We start from the raw sequence: 25,724 nt of genomic DNA, 5'->3' as shown, positions 1-25,724 counted from the left end.
AATATTTCCTTTAGCTAAACAATACTGTGTATCACTTTTTGGATTACAGATAGCACTATCATGATTTCCAGGGAGTACAAAGGTTAATGAAACTGTCGCTGTGCCTTCTTAACTCCTGCAAATAGCTAAACAGCAATATTGCAAATTTCTCTTTCCCCTTTCTACTATAATCAACATTACATATCCTGCAAAAATATAATACAGTGAAAATACAAAACAAAACAAAACAGAAAATATTTTCCCTGATGAAAGCAGCACTGATGTGGGAATGATTAATATTTTTTCCCACTCCCAGCCACAAGCACTGCAGTATCAATTAGCAGTTTCTACCCACTTGGATCTCAGCTCAGCTCTCCAAAGGGTAATTTCTGATGTGTAACAAGGTCACGGCTCAAGAGTTAACCCTGTACACTAAAAAAACAGCAATAGCAGTCGGAATATCATTTATGGAAACCCACCATTTGCTAAGACCTGAACCAGACATTTTACACACTACTTTTAATGTTCACAATAACCTGGGTAAGTAGATTTCTATTGTTTCCATTTTACAGTTGAAGATGTTGAGTCTTAAACACATTAAGTCATTTGCTCATGAATATACAGGTCTGTTTGGTCACAAAGCCCACACTCTCTCCTCAACCCTGTTGCCTCTTACATGTTTAAGGTAGATAAATGAAAACAGTGACCATCTCTTAGGAGACTGACCAAAGGGTAGAGAATAATACAACCCTAGCTTAAGAAGTTAGCAGGCTCTCATACCGATATGGCCTGCAGGTCTTGAAATCACAGATCCCTGCTCTGTTGCTCACCCTAATGAATATCCGATGTCGCACTGTGATACATCTTTTGCCCCAGACATGACTTGCCACATTTATACTCTTTTGAATTTCCCTTGAACATGCCCCGGGCATCATTTTGGAAAGCAGTCAGTTGCTCAGGAACTGATTCCATGATGCTTTCGAGGCCATCACCTGTTTCTGATTATTTCTTTCCAGAGCTCAGCTAACGGACATGAGTGTTATACCTTGGGAATGAAAAGTCTGTGGCCAAGAGAACAAAATCACATCCACCAGCCTTGTACTCTTCCTTTTATTTTATTGTCCCAACAGTCAGAATGATGTGTCATGGGATGAAGAAGAAATCTGTTACATGACAAGGTTTTTTTATTTGATATAGCCTTAAAGGGCTTTCCATTAATGACTGGGGGTGGAAATTAGGCTGGCAGGCCACTCTGGATTGGCAGTCCATGGTTAAACTAACTAGGAGGTGATCCTAGATTCGAGCAGGCACTATACTGTGGATGAGAACTACAGAAAGTATACAACAGGCCAAGTTTCTGAAGAATAATGCCAAAACTGAACATTACTACAGGAGACCAAATCAGCAAAGTGAAATCATGAAAGAAGTAAAGCTCCTTAAAAAAGAGAAAAACTGTGCTATCTTGCAAATCAGAATGAATATTTCGAATTACAGTAAACTAAAATTAGGGGACATGATGGAAGCTGAAAAATAGGGGGAAAAAAACCAAATGCATTCAAGTTGTAAGACTCGGTACCTACATTTCAGGTTTCTCAAAAAACTGAACGCAGATATTTTTAAATGCCTAAAATGACTAGTCAATAGATAGACAAATACAGAGAAAAGATAATTTATAAAGGAAAATAATTATAAAGAAAAACATTTATTCTTACTATAAAGAAAAGAAATTTAAACTTTTAAAATAATACATTGGTCTGTTAAATTTCAATTTTAAAAGTGTATAACAGACTTTGATGGTGCAGGTCAGAAGAAATGGATAGTTCCAAATATTGTTATTTGTTTCACTCTGAATTGTATCTGAATGGATACAAATCTTTTACAAAGAAATTTGACAATGCATATTGAAATCCTCAAATATTTATGCATTTTAGTCTCTTGAGAAACTGATTCTAACAATCTTAAGTATACGTACAGGGTTGTTCATTACAGCATTATGTAGAATCACAAAATGTAGAAACAGCCCTTAAATGTCATAAAATAGAGGAATGTTAAAGCCATTCAATGAGATGATTTAAAATTGGTGATTATGAAGACTAACAAAACTTGAAAATGCTTTTGCTATAATATAGACTGCTAAAGAGCAAGAAAATTCTGACTATAAGCAATACAAAATTTTGTATTAGTAAAAGACAGGAAAGAAGTATATCGGAACAATAGCAGGGATTTTCCTACCATGGTGAGACCCTTGCTAATTTTGATTTTCTCTCCATTTTTTATGCCTTCCTAAACGTGATTGCATTACTTTTTTTTTTAAGGAGTANTGTTCATTACAGCATTATGTAGAATCACAAAATGTAGAAACAGCCCTTAAATGTCATAAAATAGAGGAATGTTAAAGCCATTCAATGAGATGATTTAAAAATTGGTGATTATGAAGACTAACAAAAACTTGAAAATGCTTTTGCTATAATATAGACTGCTAAAGAGCAAGAAAAATTCTGACTATAAGCAATACAAAATTTTGTATTAGTAAAAAGACAGGAAAGAAGTATATCGGAACAATAGCAGGGATTTTCCTACCATGGTGAGACCCTTGCTAATTTTGTTTTTCTTCTCCATTTTTTATGCCTTCCTAAACGTGATTGCATTACTTTTTTTTTTAAGGAGTAGAAGTAATATCTCAAGACCAATATATTTTTAAATAACTCGTAGAAGGACCAGGCCAAGCAAACAAACTATGAAGACAAATGCAAATAAACAAAGCATTTATATTTAAGAGAAGGGTAACAACAGAAAGGCAAGTGGGCCCTACGATTTAGGAATATGAATCTTTTTTTTAATCTGGAAGAAAACAATATGTTGAAACATCAAAGAAAAGCTTTGTAAAAAGAAATCTATTCCTTTAGAAGGAAATGAAATAAATTTCCTTCTAAAATCGGTTGAAATGTACATAGTGATGGGGAGGAAAGAACAGGTATCTATGAGGTTGACTGGGTTGGAGTGCCATGTGGTTGCCATTTTAGCCTATGCAGAGTCACATCAACAATTATTTGTCTTCCTATGTTTGAAATTACTTCTGAATGTCTTCCCTGAGTCCAGAAGTCTTCACTAGGCTGCTCAAACTCTCTCCTAGCTCCAAAATTCCATGAGATATATTAAATAATGAATAAACCATCAAGTATGCTAGCAAGTTGCCCTGATATTTGATTATAGTTTGTGAATTTACTGATACCCAAGTGCTTATTAAGGGAAAAAAATAATTCTTGATCTAGTAGAGTCACTTACTGGCATAATCTTTCCATAGGTTATTCACTGCCTGATTAACAAAGAAATGGGAAATGAGGATGATGCTTTTCTCTGGAAAATTAAAAAATAATCTTGTTACTATCTAAAATAATTTATCTCACATAGGAACTTAGCATGGCTGAAATGGCTGGGGGGGAGGCAAGGAAATAGTCCATGTCAGGGGTCCCCAACCCCTGGACTATGGACCAGTGTGGTATGTGACCTGTTAGGAACTGGACTACACAGCAGGAGGTGAGTGGCGGGCAAGTGAGCAAAGCTTCATCTGTGTTTACAGCCGCTCCCCATCACTGGCATTAGCGCCTGAGCTCTGCCTCTGTCAGGTCAGTGGCAGCATTAGATTCTCATAGGAGCACAAACCCTGTTTTGAACTGCACATGGGAAGGATCTAGGCTGCATGCTCCTTCTGAGAATCTAATGCCTGATGATCTGTCACTGTGTCCCATCATCCCCAGATGGGATAGGAGAACAAGCTCAGGGCTCCCACTGATTCTACATTATGATGAGTTGTGTAATTATTTCATTATATATTTTAATGTAATAATAATAGAAATAAAGTGCACAATACATGTAATGTGCTTGAATCATCTCAAAACCATCCTCCACCCTGGTCTGTGGAAAAATTGTCTTCCACAAACCCAGTCCCTGGTGCCAAAAAGGTTGGAGATTGCTGGTCTATGTACTATTGGTAGACTTGCCACAAGATGGTATAAACCTTTATTTGTAATCCCTATCTTGAAGAAAAATTAGCGTTTTTTAATGGAACAAAAGACTGTGATGTTGAATTCACAGTTTGTATAGCTCATTTTGTACACCATTGTGTTTCATGTTTTATCACACATCTAGCCTTTATAGATTTTGATGTTCCCTCAAGGACATTTGGATGTCACATTGTATCATATGGGGTAGGTGATGCTGGAGGCTAATGGGAGGAACAGGCAGAGGCATCTCCCTCCACCATGTTCAGAAATATCTTCCTCCTATATCTGTAGAGATCCACAACAGGACCACAGTCAATCTGGCTCCAGAAATAAGAAGTGAAACATAGGTGTTTCCAATATAGGTTGAGAAAATAAGAGACAGAATCAATGTGTTAGAGTCTTGCTCTTTGCAGAGTATGTCTTTGCTATTAATGAATGTCAATTAGAGGTAGATATTGGCTGCTGTCTTCTGAAGAGTTAATGATCTAGTTAAGAATCCAAACATGCAAGATAAAGGAAGAGAGGTTTAATTTATATTTAAAAATGAAAAGGAACAAATGAAAAGGAAAGAAACAATACAATAAAGGCCTTCATTGACATCAGATGTTTCCCTGAAGTCTGTGATCTTTATTCTATAAGGAAAGCATTACAGACTTTACAGAGAACAGTGAGATCTGAGGATGAAGAGGTCATTTGCCTCTCTGTTGGTGGGTACTTGTTCATAAAATATATACCAAAGAAGATACTTTTTTAAAAGTATATTTATGCAAACATAATGGCATGTTCCCTTTACATCGCTAGTGGTATTTTGTCAATTACATGGATAAGATTTCATATTTTTATAGAAACGACCTCAGTACTAGTGTCAATAATTTCTTTTTGGCCAATTATGGACCAGATCAGGGAATGACAGAAGCCCTGAGATTCAATACATTTAAGTGCTAGGCACTTTTCAATTCACAAGAGGACTCATTAAAATTTGTTGTCTAACCTTAACTGAATCCCAAATAATTTAGATGGTTGTATGGGAGAAATGATGTATAGAGATAGAAGAAGAAAGGTTGACTTATAGAGTATTTCTTTATATGCTTGCTTACTTGTTTTCCTTTCTTGTTCTTAAGTTTCAAAATCCTGTAGTAACCGGAATGTATTTAACCATGTGTTGCCCAGAGGGAATTAAGGCTATAAGAGAAGGAAATAGAGATTCAGCCTAAAGAATGCCTGCCTATGTTACCATTGCAAATATGTTGTTTTATGAAAATATATACAATGCCCCTTGCTTAAAAACCATGTACTTTGTTAAGATGTTAAATATGCCTCCTTTTCATGTGGGCCTACTGTCTTTTGGTTAGCACCTTAACAGAGAGAACAAGAGTCTACTTTTATCCTAAGGACAAAGTCCCAAATCAATGAAATTTTGCAGATGAGAGCTTATGGCAGTCTTTTAGAAATGTTATTCTTCCTGGAAATAGGAGTAGACACCTCCTTTTTATCCAGACCTATAAAGCATCAATTGTCGCCAAATGACTCTACTGACCTGGAATTTACATTTTTTGAAGTCAGTGATTTAATATGCCTCTTTTTGCATAAGGTGAAAGTAGTATTTTCAGTTAAACAACAATGTGCTTCAATCATTCACTCTGCCTCCTTCTACAAAACAATCCCCAGACAAAAGAATGTATTATAAAATAGGCTACTTCATTGAGTATATACTAAAATGATATATCTGTGTGTAAATTAGTCACTTATGTGTTCACCAGTACTGCTCTAATATCTTAAACAAATATGATACTTTGGCCAGAGTAGTCTCTATAACTGCTTTATAACTACTGTAACTTTGGCCTTCATTTAGTCTATGTGAACTATTATTTCCTGAAATTCAAGTAGCAGGAACTAGCATTTATGGGAATTCACTCTGCGACAAAATGACTATGTCAAGTAATTTAGATCTATCATCTCAGTTGATCTTCATGGACTTATCTGTGAGATAAATGTCATTATCACTATTGCGCAGATGAGGAAATTGTGGCAGAGAAAATTCAAGTAACTTTCCTAAGGTCATTTAGATGATGTGTAGAATACAATACTGAGTCCCAAATTTATACACTATTTACTATATCACCACTAGACTATTATTATGTAACTATAGGTATCATGGAATTCATTCATTCATCTTTCCTTTAAAAAATATGTATGTATGGGCACAACATTGGGAGCCTTTAAGAGGCATAATATGCACCTGCCATAGTAAGATGGGAAGAAAAAATCTAAACCATTGTTTTTAAAAAAAACCCTCAGCACATGAGAGGATATTTTTAGGTTAAGACATACATGTGTAAAAAAAAAGCAACAGAGAGAAACTAATTAACAACACTGGAGAGATGGGGGTTAGTTAAACAGTGAGCTCTTAGAGAAGGAGGCAGAACTCAATGAAATCAGAAGGAATTAGCCTTGGAAAGAGCAGATGTCCTACCATGGAGGCATGAAGGATATGAAGATAGCTGAAGTCCAAGAGATTATTGGGTGTAGAGAGAAGGAAAGGGATGGGATCTTGGTAGGGAGTCTTGGAATTGTTTAGCAAAGTAGAAGATAAGTCAACTGTCCATAGCGATGGGTGGAATTTGGAGTTTAAAGACAGAAAACCATTTGGCTCAGTAAATTTTGGGACTGGGCTATACAAGGTGACAGAGAAGGATGAGGAAGAGCAAAAGGATCCAGGAACATTTCGATAGCCAGATCAGCAGAGTCCCATCAATCTCTACAGCGAAGCTTTTCAGCCGGGCATTATAGCATACAGTGCACAACATTTGTGCATGTCACTACCATGACACTAGGATCAACTGTTTCTGTGCCTGTCTTTACCTAACACTCTCTGATGGTGGGCACTAGATATTATTTGACTCCATGTTACCATGTTACCAGCATGCGGGTGAATATCATCTAGTGCCTGCCACTGAGTGTTTAACAGACACTCAGCTTACATTTGGCTAATGAATATTGACTGACATGCTGGAAGATCAGGCAGGGAAGAGTTCTCAATGACAATGCCAACACACAATGGTGTGGCATTATGAGACTAGGACTGACTTGCCTCTTAAAGTGTCACAGTCTATAAGTTGAGCACATCACAGGGAATTGCAGTGTACAGAACTGCTGTCTTCTGTGGATGGGAAAAAGGTGAGTACGTGCTGATGCAGGTGTTCTCCAGTGTCAGGTGAGGTAAGGCAGAACATATCATTAGTTATTAGCACATTAAAAAAACATGGGTAACAAATAAGAGAAGACAAAGCAGAGATCCCTAAAGAGGCCAAGGGCAGTTGGAGAGGGATTCAATGAAGACATATACCATGATAGGCACTAAACATCGCACTTTATGAAGTATTTAAGGAAATGATTTATCTAGGTTAAGATCTTAAGACAAAAAGTATTCATATGAGAAAAGTTATAGCAGAATTTTTTTTTTGAAGTCTTTTTTTTTTTTTTTTTAAAGAAAACTGCAGGCTGGGCGTGGTGGCTCATACCTATAATCCCAGCACTTTGGGAGGTCAAGGCAGGTGGATCACAAGGTCAAGAGATCGAGACCATCCTGGCCAACAAGGTGAAACCCTGTCTCTATGAAAAATACAAAAAAGCCGGGTATGGTGGCACGCACCTGTAGTCCCAGCTACTCAGGAGGCTAAGGCGGGAGAATCACTTAAACCCGAGAGGCAGAGGTTGCAGTGAGTCGAGATTGTGCCATGACACTCCAGCCTGGCAACAGAGTGAGACTCTGTCTCAAAAAAAAAAATCCATGATAGTTGTGTTGTAACAGGTTTTACTGGCACAGACTTTTACCATCACTGAGTGTATAATGAGAACATCCTGCTGTCTCACAATGGTCATGGCCAGAAGACAGACAGCACGTTTCTTGTTGACTTTGATGCACCCTCGGACAGCATCTGTGAAGCATAGGGAGAAATTGCTTTGACTTTGGGATTTGGTGACAGGAAAGTAAGAACTTGAGACACCTGAGGCTGGGTTCTTAATTATCTGTGTCCTAAAAGTAGGAGATGTTTCGTACCTGAAGAAGACCTTGTCCAGTGTCAAAGCTGGCTTCTCTCTGTTGGACTTTGTTGGTTTCTGCTGCCCTGAGTCCTGACCATGGCGGAAAGCAAGACTCTACCTACTGGGTGAGTCCTGAGTCCTACCTTACCCCTAGTTTAACCCTATCCCATTACTCTCCACCTTTCCCTGAGTCTTCCTGTTTGGCCTGTCACCCAATCCTAACAAGACGGGCAACATATACCAAATAGCAGCACACAATCCCAAAATATTTTATGATGTGTCTCTGTCTACATTGATATCCAATTCATAGCCAGTTGGATTTGTGGGGGGTGGGTAGAAGTGGTGAAGTATCCCTTTCATTCTCTTTTTAAAGCGCCTTCTAGAATTTTGGGTGTATTTAATTTTTGGTTTGTTTAATTTTACGTTGTTTTGATAGCTTTTAAATAAGAAAGCATTCCAAGTGCTTTCAGTGACATTTTCTTATACAGAGGCTACCATCAACACATTTGATGACAGACTTTTTTTTCAATGATAACTTTGCCCCTTTCTCTAAATCACAGATAATCACAAGCAGAGTTGGTGGTTTTTTCAAATGGTTGCAAATCTCCAACTCATGTGATAAAAGATGCTGACATTAATATTCTGGTGTGCAAGCTAATTCCTTCAGCCCAGCTGGGAGGCAGAGACTCTATGACCCAGGTGAGACCGCCGCAATGTGCAGCGTGTACCGGGTCCTCTGCAAGGCTGATCTGTTAGTTGCACCTTGTGCAAATTGTGGCAGCTTGACTGTTTCCACGGGTGAGCAGAAGTGGCTCTGTTTTCTCACTGCTGCTTTCAATTTACTGGCTGCCTTGAAAGGTTCAGAGAGGGCCCAAGGTTTTACTGTTAACTATTTATGTCCTGTCAGTTTCTAGACTTCATTCATCCTTGAACCCTCTGGCATCAGCATGTGATTACTTGTTAATATAGGAGGGACAAGTAAAACTAATAAATACCATTTAGCTCCTATGTCTGCAGTATGTTCATTAAGCAAATCTCCATGTTGCTTCAGGCCCCGTAGAGCAGTCCAGTGTTTAGAGATGAAAACTATGTTAAGTTGCAAAGATGTCCTTTTGCAGAGGCAAAGTACCCCTATTTAACTTGCTACTTTCAGGATGCAGCAGCAGTTAACTCTGCAGTTTCTTATAGCATTGTCTAGTTATTTTTTGCTTGTGCTCTTGTCTTTGCATACAGATTTTCAGGTCCTTCAGTTTACAAAGTAATGTCACCTTCCTTGAATCCTTCCCAGCTTCCTACCATAGAGTAGGTTGCAAAACAACCCTTACTACATGTGCAGAGCTAAGCACAGTGTGCAACATACAGGAAATGCCCCATAAATGTTTGTTGTTACTGAAATTAAGGAAAAAAAGAAGAAACAAGTTTTGATGCAATGAAAGACTATCTGTATAATTTTGCCAAATTCCTTCTTTTCTATCTGCTCTTCCTGACCTATGTACTGACATATGGAACCCAAAAATACCCCCATCCCAATCTTTGTGAACTCCACCAACAGCACCTGGTACTCTAGCTGAAACCAACTCTGCAAGTCCCGGCAGCCAAGTATCTGTGCCAGCCAGCTTCCTAGGTTCATGTGGTACCAGAATGACCTCCTGCTCTTATCCAGGTGAAAACCTCAGGACTCTCCACGCTTCTCGGGCCTGACCTCTACCATGAAGCAGATCATTCATTTGTGTCTCCAGGTTAATCTGTACCCTCTTTATTTTATTTATCTTTCTGATTGATTGATTTTATTTAGATCTCTCTCTTCCCTACCAGATGTAAGCCTTCAGAAAACCAGGCTGTGTCTTATTTATCCTTGTAGCTCAGTACATGACTGTATTAGTCCGTTTTCACGCTGCTGATAAAGACTGGGCAATTTACAAAAGAATTACCATGAGACTGAGAAATTTACAAAAGAAAGAGGTTTAATGGACTTAACAGTTCCACATGGCTGAGGAGGCCTCACAATCATGGTGGAAGGCAAGGAGGAGCAAGTCACATCTTACATGGATGGCAGCAGGCACAGAGAGACAGCTTGTGCAGGGGAACTCCTGTTTTTGAAACCATCAGATGTTGTGAGACTTATTCACTATCACGAGAACAGCACAGGAAAGACCTGCCCCCCTGATTCAACCACCTCCCACCAGGTCCCTCCCACAACACATGGGAATTCAAGATGAGATTTTGTTGGGGGTGGGGGGATGCAGCCAATCCATATTAGTAACATATAAGGTGTGATAAATAAATGTTTTCAAATGAAGTCATGAATGTCTGTCCTCATGTGTCCATTTCGAGGGTGACACTTCTCCTTCCTCACTCATACACTCCATCTCCCCAAGCTGTGGGCTCCTTCCAGCCTCTGACCAGCTGCGTCCATCCAGCTGGGGCTGCAACCTCTTCCTGATACTTGCCTGACAACTCTTAATTACTTTTGCTGTTTTGTTTGTTTGCTTTTTGGATTTCCTCTTCTAACTCTTGATGGGGATCTACTAATTATTGTTTATCACCAAAATTCTTTCTTCATCTGAGAGGGAGGTATGCTTATGACAGGTATTGATGGAGAAAATAAAAGATACTATCTCGAAACAGTTAATTCACTCCAGCTCTCCAACACTAGGTGCTGGTGCAGATCTCACAAGAGACAGTTCCTGCCTACAGGAGCTTAGGGTCTGACTAGACAGAGAGAATCTATGAGAAAGAGGAGGCTGCATATATCAAGTCACAACTTTTCAAAACAGTGAGCTGAAAAATGTGAAGGAAAAAAGTCATATGAACAGATAAAGAGAGGAAACAAAAACAGTTGTTTGGCTCATTAGCTCAGAGATGGTCACGAAGCTGGTCGGTGGTTGAGCTTACACCAGAATCAAGGTCTCATGTGGCCCTCCAAGGACTTGTTCGATGATCATCTAGTCAGAATGAAAGCATTCTGTGCTGACAATCATGATGGATTTTCTGAGCATAGGCATGGTTCTCAATAAACCTGAGTCTTAATGTTGCCTCTTATGGGTGGAGAGCAGGAGATGACAGAGAAGCTTTTTGTTTGTTTGTTTGCTTGTTTGCTTGCTTTTAATGGATCAAAGAGACAAGATGGCTAAGAGAGAAACTCTGGACCCACCCTGACTAGGTTTGACTCTTGGCTTAGCATCCTTTTAGCTGTAAGAACTTGGTTATGTTACTGAATAGCAATTTCTCTGTTTGAAACATGTGGATGATATTGACACCTACCTCCTAGGCTTGTCAAGAGGATTAAATAAGATAATGCCTCTCATACTGTTAGCATTATACCTGGCATGTAGCAAGTGCCCAGCAAATATTACCAATCAACAATTAGAATATTTAATTTGACTTTCATGTTCAAATAGCTCTATCAGACTTATTGATATTTCCACTGAACATTTGAGATCATTGTGATTTATAAGGCACTGCAAAGAAAATATTCTAATGTATGAGATTTACTCAGTCCTGCAGATCTATTGCGTCCTACTTTCAACATAGTTATTTTTTACATGATGCATTATGCATATAGCTGATAGATATACCTATAGATGATATACATCTGAGAGCAATAAAGGATGACTGTTTTTCCAGTAGCCATAGATGAAGCAAGATAAAGGGAAGGTGGCAGAAATAGAAAAAGAATTCTGGTGCCTATGGAAATAAGGACAAAGTACAATGAGTAACGAGGGTTCAGGTGAGGAACTAATTTGCCCTTTGTCACTCCCACAGTCACCCAGCATCAGTGCATTGAGCTGAGGGACAGCCTCTTGTGGGCTGTTCTTGGGCTTCTCTCCTTCTAGGGCAAGATAATCTCCACTCTTTTGCCAACGCCCTTCACATATCTTACAGGAGATGTAACCTGTCCAAAGACAAAAAACTTACACTGGACAAGCCAATACCAGGATCTCCATCTACACCTCCAAAGTTAAGACTTGGAAATCTTTCCAGCTACCTTACTGCCCTATTCAGGAGAAGATACTTCTGCATGATCTTTCATTTCTCATAGCCCTACAGAAGTGTCATGAGCATAGGTCTATAATTCATGTGTGTCTTATGGACTAATGGATGGGTGGATGGACAGAATGAAGGCAGCAAGGATGAATGTAAAGAAGAAAAAGTCCCAAGACCAGAATAACAGGAGGGAGACATATCCATATGGTTACTTCAACAAATGGCTTTGAGAACAAAAATTCTTCTTAGCTGTGTGGGAGAGAATTCTCTGCAGATACTCTACATAAATATGGTAGCTGCAATCATGAAGATCTGGGAGAAAAAACGAAAATGACCTAGCCACCAACACATTAAAATGAGAGCACGGCAGGGAGTCAGAGACAGAAAAATATTTTTTGAGAAAGAAATGTTCTATTTTTTCTTTCCTTTTAACCACTCCCAAACTAACCATGGTGGGATAAATTTTAGGAACCAGTGGGTCTTCGCACTCAGTCCTGATTTTTTTTTTTTTAATTTGGGGAGCAAAGAATCAGGTCCCAATGGGAGGAATAGCAGAGTTGTAGTGTTCTTTTTTTTTATATACTTTGGTAACATCTTGAGTCAAAAGAATCTTTTTTTTTTCAGTAGCTCAAGCTGGAAGAGCTTATAAGAAAGTGTGGAATCAACGAACGCAGTCCTGAAGGGACCTTGGGGTCCTCCTACAGACATATCTAATAGGTGATGGAACCTGTCCATGGTCACCGCACTTACCAGAGAATAAACCAATACCAAGATCAACATCTGCACCTTCAAAGTGAGGAAGCCAAAAGCTTTCCAGCTCCCTGTTGCACTATTATTTTTAAAATAGTAAACAGATATATTGAAGGAGGCCTACAGTTTATGCTATTAGAAATCTATTTGGTTTTAATTGAGATAAGCTGATTTATGTCACATTCTACAAAAAGAGAATTACTACAAAACCGAACTACTCAAATATAACTTTTCTTTTAGTTATAATAGTTATAATAATATATATATTCAATATAATTATTTTATGTTCTTTGTTTGATATTAGACCAGGTTGTTTGTGATTTAGTTTCAACACAGATAAGGAACATTTATTTTACTTCATGTTAAAACAATAATGAGAGAACCCATAGCAAAAAACATTGAGATTTGTATTTTATTGGCCTACAGAAGATGTAAAAAATGTATCTTTATCAGTGATGTTGTGGAAAACTGTAATATTTTAAACAGCACCATGACTTTTGTTGTGTTTTATGCCAATTCTATTAAGTCGAGATATAATGAGTTGCCAAATTACTCCATTGACAGAAAATAGGCTTGATTCTATTCCTACCCTACCCCCAGGAGGGTGAGTTAAAATTATAATTGAAGAAATAAACAACAGTTGACAATAAGAGAAGTTTGGATAAACAAATGACTAACAAAATTAAGAGAGGTCCTTTCGGTGTAGAACCCAGGTAAATTTGTGTTGCATGAGATTCACCTTCCCTAAGAACATATTTGGAAGCTGAGGTCATCTCCATCTTTTAAAAACCTTTGCTCCCACTGCCTACAGGCTAAGGGCAGACCATCTTGGCCTGATATTTGACACCTAGCCTGGCTCCTGTGCACCTGTGCCAGAGGAGCTGTCTCTACTCCTTACAAAAGCCTTGTGCTCCACTGAACTAATTTCCTAGGACTGATATTTCTTGACAAATAAGTAACATACAGTTCCAGAAAAAGGAAAATGACTATGATCCAACAGAACTTTCTTTCATGATGGAAAGGTTTCATGTATACTTTCCAAAACAAAGGCTACTGAGCACCTCATATGTGGCTAGAGACACTGAGACACTGCATTTTTACATTTCTTTAGTTTTAATTAATTTAAATTTAAGCAACCACGTTTGGCTAATACCATATTGTATCACACAGCTCTAGAATATCACAGTGGATTATGGATGCATGCTTTAAACAACTGTTTCAATTATTTACTGCTGCATGACAAAACACTCCAAAACTCAGTGGCTTAAAACAACGAAAAAATTATTTCTCCAATTTCATAATCTATTCTAGGCCTAGCTGAGTGGTTGCTTTGCTCCCCATGACGGTTGCTGGGAGATCCAAGATGGCTCCTTCACTCAGCCGTCTGGTGCCTCAGCTGTGATGGCTGAAACAACGGGAGCCGGCTGAGTTTCTATTTCTCTTTCTCTTCCCACAAGGTCTCTCCAAGTGGCTAGCCAGGCCTGTTTTACAACATGGTGATCTCTAGGCAGTTCGAGTTTTTACATAGAGCTGGCTTCCAAGAAAGAAAGTGGAAGCCTCCAGACCTCTTGAGGGCTGGGATCAGAACTTGTCCAGTATCACTTCTTTCACATTCTATTGACTAAAGCAAGTCACAAGGCCAGGCCAGATTTCAGGGGAAGGGTCTAGGCCTTATTTGTAAGGAGAGAAGTGTCACATGCATAGAAGGAAAGGAAGAATTGTGGCAGCCATCTTGTGAGACTACCACAGCAAGTCTAGCAGAGTTGACAGGGCATCAACAGAGCTGGTAAATGAAAAAATGAAGAGCCACTTAGAACATAAACAAAGTTAGCTTTGTACTGATCAGAGAAAGGAGAAAGGAAAGGGAAGTGGAGAATCAAGTCCACTCCAGGGAGACCTATGAAAGCAAAACATGATCAAAACAAACAAAAACCATGAGATGACCACAGACAAACTACAGGAGCACTGCTACCCATAAGAGGTGTGATGGATGAGCACTGACAGGTCCAGTGCAAAATATAGACCAAATGTCTCCCTGGTCTAACTTTGTCTGCTGAAGCTTCATATGCAAGCTCTTCATTAGTGATCATCCTGGCCCTCTCTAGGATACCTGTCTTGATGTTCCATCCCCTCAGACTTAACAGCCTCTCACACAGAACCAAGTAACCTATCAGATTACTGCCCAGAGCTGCAAGCTTTGGTCAAGGGGAAAAACATAATTGAGGAAGACTCTGAAGTCTTCTACCTAAAGGCTTTATCCTACCGGATGAATCAAACCACATTTGCCTTGCAACAGAATCACTCCCACATCCCAAATCTGTAGAAATGCCACAGCACCACACATAGGGGAAAATTCTGGCAATGTTCCTGTTGGAACGAAATGAGAAGTTTTGATGAGACATCAACCCAATTATCAGAACAGCGCGGGCTTTCTTATTGCAGCAGTGATGGTGTAGGACAAGAGACATAAAAAACAGAGAGACTTGAATTGTCTCTATGTACCTTGGACAATTAATTTAACAATTGAATTTTTGATTTCTCATGCATACAATTAAGATAATTCCATCCACCTTGCAGGGTTGTCAGGGAGAATGAAATGCCAAAATCATGGATTCAATGCTATTTCCCATCCCTTATCCTCATCCAGAGTTTCCTTGATATCTCTTTTAGGACATTGCATGGAGATAATCTAACTGTTAAATAAATTATTAAATGTTCCCCTGAGCGGGACAACCTCAGAAATTTAATGGTATTCTTGTAATAAATAAAACGTTTTCAGAATTTAAGTTGCTTTCAATTGCATTCCACACTTTAGAGAGGTTTAAATTTAGTTGTCTTTTCATCTGGAAGAAATAATACTGCACCAGTCAGTAGCAGAAAGAGTCTTATCTAAGTTTGATGAATTTAATCCAACACAAATCTGCACAGATTAACTGCCATGGGAATGTACCACATTAACTTATCCAATTTCACAGACTCCCACACAATGCTTCATCGTTAAATCAGCCAAATATCCTTGAGAGCCTACTATGTACTCAGGCCAAAGGGAACAAAAAGACATTGTGATTTCTCAGAGAACACATGATCTCGTTGGAGAGAAAAATAGACATATTACAAGATAGATCACGATGCCAGGGTATGCGTGGTATATTCCAGATTAATGGTAGAGACCATACGTGCTGTAAGATGTGGAAGGAGAGTACAGCCACACTATGCAGTACTGCAGGCATGATTGCACCAAGAATGGAAGCTTTATATTAGCCCTGAAAGGAGAGAGCATGTAAAGAATGGGAAATGAGAAGAACGTGTATTACTGAAAAGCAAGAGGCATGAGAATAGTCTCTCACAGGATGTGCAAGACTTCATGCAGACACAATGAGAATGCATGTCTGACTGGGGCATGCGTGACTCTTGGGCATCGTAAGAGAAACTGGGACTGGACCCCAAATCCTGGAGCAATAGGCCTAAATAGAAAGCACTAGGGAAAAAAAAAGTTGAGATCAGGAGAATGACATGCACCAAATGTTCTGTGGGAGTCTGGACTTATTGCTCTCCTCCCTCTCCATTTATATTTACCTAAATTTTGGTTTAAACATGACAGCTCCTGCTATAAGCAGATCACAGAGCACCTAGCATAAAACCTTATGCATTGGTGATCTGTAATTTCCTGTTGAGCTGAATTGAAATAATGACTCAAACAGCATTGTATAACTTCCCTTGCTGGGTTCTATGGAAGAAGTTCCCGACAGCTGTTGTCACCTTGGTCTGCTTCCTAGAAATGTGATTTCTTATTCCCTTAGCCAAATATGGAGACCAAATAGTAGCCTGAAGTCAGCAGTGAAAGGGGCAGAAAAAAAGCTAAAGTTAGCAAATAAAGTTTTAATACAAATATTTCTTCTCATTCCTAAGTGTGGCAAAATGCATATAAAATACCTAGAAATGTTAGGGCCCTATGGATAGATTCATATTTTAGATGTGACCTGAGGCAACTGGAAAGTCCACTCCCTGACAGTCTTCATTGCCATTCTAGAACCTACATTCAGAATTGTAGACTCCTGTGCACTGAATCTCTCTCAATCTGAGCAGACGAGTTGACTAAATGTTTACTCTTGAACTTCTTTGAACACTAACTTCTGCTTTTCAGTTTGTCGTGTCAATTTGTCTGAGCACTGAAATGGAAAACTGAATAGTTATTTCAAAAGTACAGATGGAGCCCCTTGTTTACAGTATAATTCTTTACACCAAATGGAACTGCAGGAGGTTCAAAATTTGTAAAGGTCTTCCAAAAATCCAAACACATTATTCATTTCCACAAATCTGACAATTTTTGAACTACATAAATTCTTGAACAATTTTTTTAGTCCATTCGTGTTAACTGAGGTTAATTTGAAGATATTGCTACTTTCCAAAAGAAGTAGTTGAATTCCAGAAGGCAATTTATTCAAGAACATAATTCAGTTGCATTCTTCTATCCTGGGTGAACAAAGAAATTACCTGTTAGTAAGGACATTAAATTAAAAAAAAAAAAAATCAGGTCAAACTCATGTTATAGTTACTAGATAAATGTTTTAACAAAGTGGGTAATGCATATCAATCTGCTGGCATGAAAATAAGATAAAGACATCACTTTTCATATATCTCATTAATTCTTAAACTATTTTAATTATGTTTGTTGTAAGCATTTAGTTTTGTGCTTTAAAAAGCAGATTTTTTGGTGAGGTAGGGAGAGTGAAATTTAATGGGAAAACAGAATAATTTTAATTTTCTTCAGCAAATTGCGTTGGCTAGAAAGATTATGGCCTAAACTAGCCAGTCTGTTCACAATTCTCCAATGACAGGTTGTTACCGTTATAGGTGATTTTCAAAGCATGCTTTCAGAGAGAGCACTGTAAATATGTGTTCTTCTGGTGTATTTTTAAATTTTGAATTCAAAACTGCTACCTATAAGGAAAATGAACAGAGAACAGTGAAAGCTGGAAGTCTGGCTGATTGCCGGGCTTTTCGACTTTCTTTTTTTTCCAACAGAGAAATACAAATTGCTTCTCAAAATAAAATTACTTTCTATCCTTGGACATCCTCAATGAGACGTTAGTGTTCAATTTGATTTAGATGGGGGAGAAACCCGAACCTGATTTTTTCAAATCACCTTTGCATTTCGCTGCTGATTGACACAATAATATCAGAGAGCTATGCCTCAGAGAGCAGGTTCCCAAAGAAAAAATAAATGATTTGCAAAGTGACTTGGATGATTATGTGAACTGGCCACCCAAGAGTGCCTTGCTGATACCATCAAAGATAACTGTGGGGAGGATGGAATCTAACCTATCCTTTCAAAAACGAATATCCTTCAAAACAACAAAAGAAAAATTTGGAATTTCATGAGGATTACTCAGAATCCTCCAAAATAGTCTTAGCTTTGTCAAATCTGGATTTAAATGTCAGTAATTTAAGGCTAGCTTTATGAATACAATGTCTCTCTCCTGCAGCTGGGCCATATTATTTCAGTGACTTTTTTATGCTGAAGTTGGCTATAAGTTCTATGCTTGATTTATGAAGCAAAACACTCTATTTACTGTACAATGCTATAGTGCTGACATGCGGGGTCACTCAGTAATGCATTTGGAGTGGAGCGTGGGAACAGGGTTAAATGAGCAACATGCAATGGTTTATGAATGCAAAATGTGGCTTTTACAAAAAGAAAGCAAGATTCTAAGGGCCCAAATGAAAATTGTGACAAACAATTTCAAAGCTGTTTGAATTTATTTGTAAGTACAAAGATTACATTTGACTCGGCAACTTTGAATCACACTGTAAAGTGCAAAGTATAAAAAAGTAAAATAAAAATGAAAGTACAGACTTCCCAATCACCCTCAGGGTAGGAGGGCTCCAAATGCTCATATGGCTTCTCCTTAATAACAACGGATTATTTTTCAGGGACAGAGGAATATGGGAAATAAATAGGGAAATGGACAGTACAAATATTTTTGGAATGGATCACAATTGTCAAATTTAAATGGTCAATTACCTGAAAAACCACAGACGTGCATTAATACAACACAGAGATAATTGTATCATATTCTGAATTTTAATTATAAAGTTAAAGCTAAGCACCTACATAGCTTCTTCCTTACAAAATCAACAAAAGATGAAATGAATGGATGAACGGTATATGGGGCTACTGATTTTTCTCTTCACGTAGTTTTCTGCTTGGGGGAGGGGGGAGGAGAGAGAAAGCAATTTTTCAAATGTTATTAAATGGCCATGAAAACTATATGGAATTCAGGTGTGAGCTGGAAAATATAAACAGAGAGAAGCAATCAAGTGATGTGCTGGTTCTTCAATCAGTCTGTGATTTTTACTCTTATTCAAATGCTTCTAAAATCATTTGACGAACTAGAAATAGCAGAACTTTAGAATGAAATGTTCCAAGTTTGCCCCAGGTGGAAATTGTAGAATGCTTTTCTTAGCATGTTGAAATGTCGGAGAACATACCAAAGGGAAAAAAAAAGGAGTATGCCACCGAAATGTGAGTCCCAGAGAGTCAACAGCCTACAAAGAAAAACAGGCAAGAACTATGCCTGACCCAACGAACAGCTGGAAAGTCATCAGTGAAAGGAAAGAAAAAAGTGAATGAGAAAAACGTGTTGGTAGAAAGGCATTATTTTGCAGGCAGATTCATTTTTTTGCTTCCATTTAAGATTAGGCAGCCACCACCACTTAACGCCTGTCAGAGCTGGATACTATTTTACAATGAAAACAATGCCCACTTGAAGAAATAAAACTGATTACTTTTGAGAAACCATTCAGACAATTTTTTCCAGATTCTCCTCTGACATTACTAGAGACTTCGCCAGGGTTGCCACGTGACTCAAAACGATGCTGGTCTTGAAACTGGAACAGCTGTGTAAAATATTAAAGCTGACTTAAACATGTTCACTCTATGAAAAAAGTAATCAAAAGGTAATGCCCCAGAGCAACTGAATACTGTAAACTTATCTTATGAGGAGATCATTCTTAGATACTAAGGGTGTGACCCAAATGCTTCACTGAAACTTAATTTCCTGCTAGCCAGGCAAAGAATGACAAACACCTTCTAATTTGACTAAGTCAGGAAGAGAGTTAGTGGTTTCTGCCACCATTGTGACTGAGAAGATTTCAACTATAATAACTGCAGTCAGGGAATAGCCCATGTCTTTATTTGGGACAACACTTTTGCTGTCAACCTGATGGAATATTTACCAATCTGAGAGGAAGGAAATAAAAGCATTTACATTCCCAAGCCTCTTGGAAACCCTCCGCATTTTGACTCGTGCTAGAGGGTTAGATCTGGTAGCATCAATAGCTCAGGAGATAATCGAAGGCAGTGAGGGTGATGTGAACCCGGTGGAAAGCACCATTAGATAACAGTTCTTTCTGTTTAAACAAAGTTGGGAGTATAATGCCAATTTTTATATTAAAATCTGTGATTGCTGTTCTTCCCCTAACTACCCTATCGACATTTTGAAAAGCTATTTGATATTTTGCTTGGAGTAAAAGAAAGATTGAAAGAGCTCACAATTCGTTTAATTTAGGGCAATGTAAATCTAGACTCTGTGTAGCTTGTACTACCAAGTGTCCATGCAGTACTGAGCAGTAAGAAAGTCCACAATAAAATGCTAGCTTCAAGGGGCTGGAAAGATATTTAAAAGAAAAGGAAATATTTTAAAATTAGAGATGACATAACATTAGAGAAAATGTGAAGGAAAATATCAACATCAAGTAATACAAATGGAAATAATTTCCAAGAAGATCCAACCTTTCATCTTTCTCCCCCATTTCTGCTTTTTTAGCACCAGCTTAAGTCCCCTTTGTCAAGGTTCAACCTGAGTCACCTTTGACTTCCTGTTACTCAGGCGCTTCAAGTTATGAAGATTTTTAACCACATTCCTCCCTCCTTTTTGTTCCTATTACCTTTGTTGAGGCTCTCATCACTTGTTTGTTTGTTTGTTTTGTTTCATTTTTGAGACAGTCTCACTCTTGTCACCCAGGCTGGAATACAATGGTGTGATCTCAGCTCACTGCAACCTCTGCCTCCCGGGTTCAAGCGATTCTCCTGCCTCAGTTTCCTGAGTAACTGGGATTACAGGCACCCACCCCCATGTTCGGCTAATTTTTGTATTTTTAGTAGAGAAGGGGGTTTCACCATGTTGGCCAGGCTGGTCTCAAACTCCTGACCTCAAGTGATCCGCCTGCCTCGGCCTCCCAAAGTGCTGAGATTGCAGTCATGATCCATCACGCCCAGCGGTTCTCGACACTTCTTATCTTATCTCCTGGTCTCCATCTCTACTATGCTCTTTTCATTCCCATTCATGCTGTAAACCAGTGCTGAGGAAAAACAGTGAAATGCAGGTCTGAGGGTATCATGCCTCTGCCCTGCAATCTGCATTTACTCCCTATTGACGGAGGAATTTAATCACTAATTCTTCCTATTGTCCTTGGTCTGCTCAAATAGCTCCAACTTCTTTTTGACCCTCCCAATATACCAGACACTCCAGTCCAACAATACTTATCACACAGTCCCCTGAACCTAAAGTTTAATGCTTTGCATCATCGAAATTCTACTCATTATTAAGATCCATTTCAATTGTTATTTCCATCTTTAAAGTTGTTCCTACGCATCAATTAGATGTACTAGCCCTTCCTTATTAAACTTCCTTTATGACAATTATTTTATGTTGTCTGCTTTTAGAGCTGTTTGGGTACTTATTACACCTGAATTTAAGCTCCTTGAGGGCAGGGAATCTCTTAATCATTTTTAGTATTTCCCACAGCACTCTGAATAGTCCCTTAAACATAATAGCTACTCCATGAATATATGGTGATTTGAATAAGTTGGTTTAAAGGAAAAACAAAATTTTGTGTTCTTTTCAATAAAACAGAGGAATATTTTGAAAACCTTACATATGAAATTTTAAAAGGTAAATAGAAGCTTCATTTTGGGGAAAATATTAAGGAATGTACATCATTCACATTCTAGAATGAACTGCTCACCCCTCAGAAATGGAAAGCATTACCATTATTCCCAAACATAAAATTATAGAAATTAAAAATGGAAAGGAGTTATTAGGTTATATTGGTTTCTTTTTTTGCCCTGTCAACTCGAGATCCTTATTTAATTCCATTATTTAGTGTTACTGAAAGCAGAAGTCAATTTTAATCCATTTTCAAACCTCTCAACAAATGAGTTTTAAATGAGTCCCGTGATTTTTCTTTAGGAGGCTGGTTTCATCAAGTAATAATGTATTCTCGTGCATAAAATCTTCTCAACTCTTTAGAGATCACTAGTTGCACAATTGTAGTTGCCATATAGATTCTATTTCTTTTGAATAAGTTGGTCTGGTTTTTAACACTTGTCCCCTTTCCTCCAAAACTCATAGGATATGAAATATTCAAAGGCTTTGAGATGCTTTCCTTTGGAGTGGTGAGTTTTACTCATTTCAGATGTCATTGAGAAAAATGTTGAACACTGACTGCTTCGTGTCCATTGAAATTCCATGTCGGGGAAACTGCTAAGATGGGTGCTAGATCATCAATCAGGAATTGGGTGCATCAGGAAACCTGGCAAGGTGACACATTTGTTCTGATTTACTTGAGATTTTTCTCAGTTTTAGCACTGAACCTTCCATTTCCCAGAAGACCCCTCAGTACAGGGCAAACGTGATAGTTGGTGGTCCTACTGTTAAAAGTGGTGCCTGGGGAAAAGTATCTTTTTATCATGTCCCCTTCTATACAACGCTAAATATTGTATTGTGCATGTAGTATATATTCGAAAATTTATAATTAAAAATATAAAATCATGATTGGGAGCTCTAACAACTGGCTTGGGGGAAAAAGGACAGAAACATGTCAGATACTCCAAAAAATAAAACCCTAGTTGATTCCGTATTAGACCCCAGAGAACAGTGCCCCTCTAGACCAGCAACATGAACCTGCAGATTCCAGGCCCTTCCAAAACTGTGGAGTTTTCACAAGAAGTCTGCAGATCCATGTGTTCACCAAATAATATCTGTAGACAGAATAATATGACTCACACATGTATGTATGTATCTTTGCTCTTCAGATATTCATAGGAACTACTGTCATAAATAAACCAAAAATTCATTTACAATTTTTAAAAATTCAGTGCATGAGTTTTAGAACTACAGAGTTTCAGATCCGGATAGGACCTTGGAGATTGACTCTTCCGGCCCCATTCTTTTACAAATGTAGAAGCAGAGTTGCACAGCTAGTTAATGGAATGTGTGCTGCATGAACGAATCTCCCTCATGGTGCTAAGCTAATTACAGTAGGGTTTACACAGCTTTTATAGAATTGTGATTAAGTCCAGTGGGGATATGTGATAACCAATTTACTATCTATCTTCAATGGCATTAAACAGTGGCTCTCCCCACCCCGCTGCCTTGATAGCAGACAGTGACAGCCTGGAGTACAGTTGCAAGGAGACAAAGACCTGCATCCCAGGACTGATTCTCCCACCACCCAGTCAAGAGATCTTGGGCAAGTCATTTACTATCTGTAGCCTTCACCATTCTCGCCTAGAAAAAGAAAAGGACTGGTTAAGATAACCTCTGGGATCCCTTTTTTGATAACACTTTATGAGCCTGTAAACCATTAGGAGAACTTTCTTGGTCAAAGCTTATAGAAAATTGGCTCCTGGAGCTTTAGCAGAAGCCAAGATTTCACACTTAGTCAATGGCAGAGTTACAATTAGAATCTAATTCTCTGGACTCCCTGCCTTTTTATCTACTTTGGTCCCCCCACAGTACATTAAGCTTGCAATGGCTGCCATCTGCCCCCAGGAAGTGCGGATCACAGATCCACACAACTATGGAAAGGAGAAAAGTAGAAGCCAGTTCTAAAGCTCAAGCTTGGTAACCTGAGATTTTCTAGTTTGTGCCCTATGTACAAGCAGTGACCATTACTGATATCATCATCATTGGTATTATATTAATGACTTATATTTGAGGAGTTCACAAATCACATTACATATATGATCTTATTTAAGCCCACAGCTATATTCTGAAGTATTGCAAGAAATCATTTTTATCACTAATTCATGAGCTTGTTGATTGGTGCTCCAAGACTACACTCTCCAATAAGTTAACTATTAGCCACATGAGGCTATTTAAATTTAAATTACTAAGATTAAATAAAAGTTTGAATTCTGCTTCTCTATTACACTAGCTATATTTCAAGTACTCAGTAGCCACATAGGTGTCATGCCTAACATATTGAATAGCATAGACATAGAGTATTTCCATTACAGCAGAAAGCTCCATTGGATACCACTGCTCTAGGAGATTGTGACTTGCCCAAGTTTACGTAGCTAGTAAGTGGCAGAGTTAAGGTCTTGAGCCTCTGACCCCAGAGCTAGTAGCCTCATCCCAGAGCAGCTTTGCCTCACCATCTAGCCTACCTATAGGTCCTTTACCATTTAATTCATAGTGTCCACTAAAGAAAGGTAAACCAATTTTCATATCACCCTTAGAGATGCACAAAAGGGTAGCACCATTCTAATTTACAAAATGTAAAAAAGGATCAGGTAATAGGGAAGACAAGCAAAGTCTGAAAAAAAGGAGCTAAACCTCAAGTATGTTCACTAGCAACCTGAAAATTAAGTATTTGTTGCTCTGTGTCTATTAAACACCTAATAATTTTCAAATACTATCAATGTCAGGCCTCTACTTTTCAAATATTATTAATGACCAATTCTGAATCTTGAATTAGCCAGAAGACAAACGGCAGACTGGAAATCATACTACTCAGAATTCTAGCCAGAGCTATTTCACTCACATTTAACATCCCAGTTTTTCTTTCAAAAAAATACATATATAGGCAGGCATATTAGAGGAGAAATTGGAACATTATCATATTGTTTGCCTCCACTGATTTTTACACAGGTGTCATAGAAAATAGAAACAGTCATCATTATCTAGTTCCACGTCGAAGCTTAATTCAAAACAGAGAGAGCACACTGAAGTGCTCCCAAAAAGGCAACAAAGCCTAACGAATTTTTTTTTCAGTCCACTTTGGAATAAATCAAAGGCATATATCCTAAAAAAGAAACAGCATGGTATCTGTAAAGGCTGAACTTTGAAACCACAATAGGTCTTGGTTAGAAACTTCACTGACTCTTTCCTAGTTTCTTGGCCTCTAGTAAATCCCTGAAACTTTCTGAGACTCAGTTTCCTCATCTAGAAAAAGAGATACAATATTTCCTACCTTACAAGGGTTGATTTGAGGACTGATGATAGCGCCTGTATAACACCCAGTTTTTCTGAGTCCGGGGTATTTTCATCCACTCAAGGAGAGGTTAATTATTAACACACTGAAGGTGAGATGGGATATATGACGTCAAGTGTGTGACAATTTGCACTGGTAACCTAGAATTCTCTTTGGTGAAAATTTTCACTTATTAATAGCTTGACTTTCTCCAACTGAAAAAATGACACAAGTGGCTAGACAGTGCCAAGCAAAATGTGTTCTTTAGTAACAGGTATTGTTATTAATTTCCCTTAAGGGAAAATACTAACACATAATGTAGTTTAGCCATTTCTCAACTGAAAAATATCAGGCCAGGTGCAGTGGCTCACGCCTGTAATCCCAGCACTTTGGGAGGCTGAGGTGGGCAGATAACCTGAAGTCAGGAGTTTAAGACCAGCCTGGTCAACATGGTGAAACCCTGTCCCTACTAAAAATACAAAAATTAGCCGAGCATGGTGGTGGGTGCCTGGAATCTAGCTACTCAGGAGGCTGAGGCATAAGAATCGCTGAAACCAGGAAGCAGAGGTTGCAGTGAGCTGAGATCATGCCACTGCACTCTAGCTTGGGCAACAAGAACAAAACTGTCTCAAAAAAAAAAAAAAAAAAAAAAAAAAAAAGCTGTTAAAAAGAAAAATTTTCCCCAAAAAAAAAAAAAAA

The 25,724-nt window shown here is 38.3% G+C and overlaps 1 long non-coding RNA gene across 1 annotated transcript in view; it reads left to right on the top strand.

The window, feature by feature from the left end:
• Positions 1-7,122: 7,122 nt before the first annotated feature.
• Positions 7,123-25,724, top strand: part of LOC108514100 (uncharacterized) — a 35,593-nt gene continuing 16,991 nt past the window's right edge. Inside the window, exon 1 of the long non-coding RNA XR_001881102.1 lies at positions 7,123-7,160. This is a non-coding gene — a long non-coding RNA (uncharacterized LOC108514100). The remainder of the gene's footprint in view (positions 7,161-25,724) is intronic.

This window comes from Rhinopithecus bieti, unplaced genomic scaffold (assembly GCF_001698545.2).
Source record: "Rhinopithecus bieti isolate Rb0 unplaced genomic scaffold, ASM169854v2 scaffold_33303, whole genome shotgun sequence".
Classification (NCBI taxonomy): Eukaryota; Metazoa; Chordata; class Mammalia; order Primates; family Cercopithecidae; genus Rhinopithecus; species Rhinopithecus bieti.
Note: the sequence above shows the minus strand (reverse complement) of the source record. Positions and strands in the feature narration are given on the sequence as shown.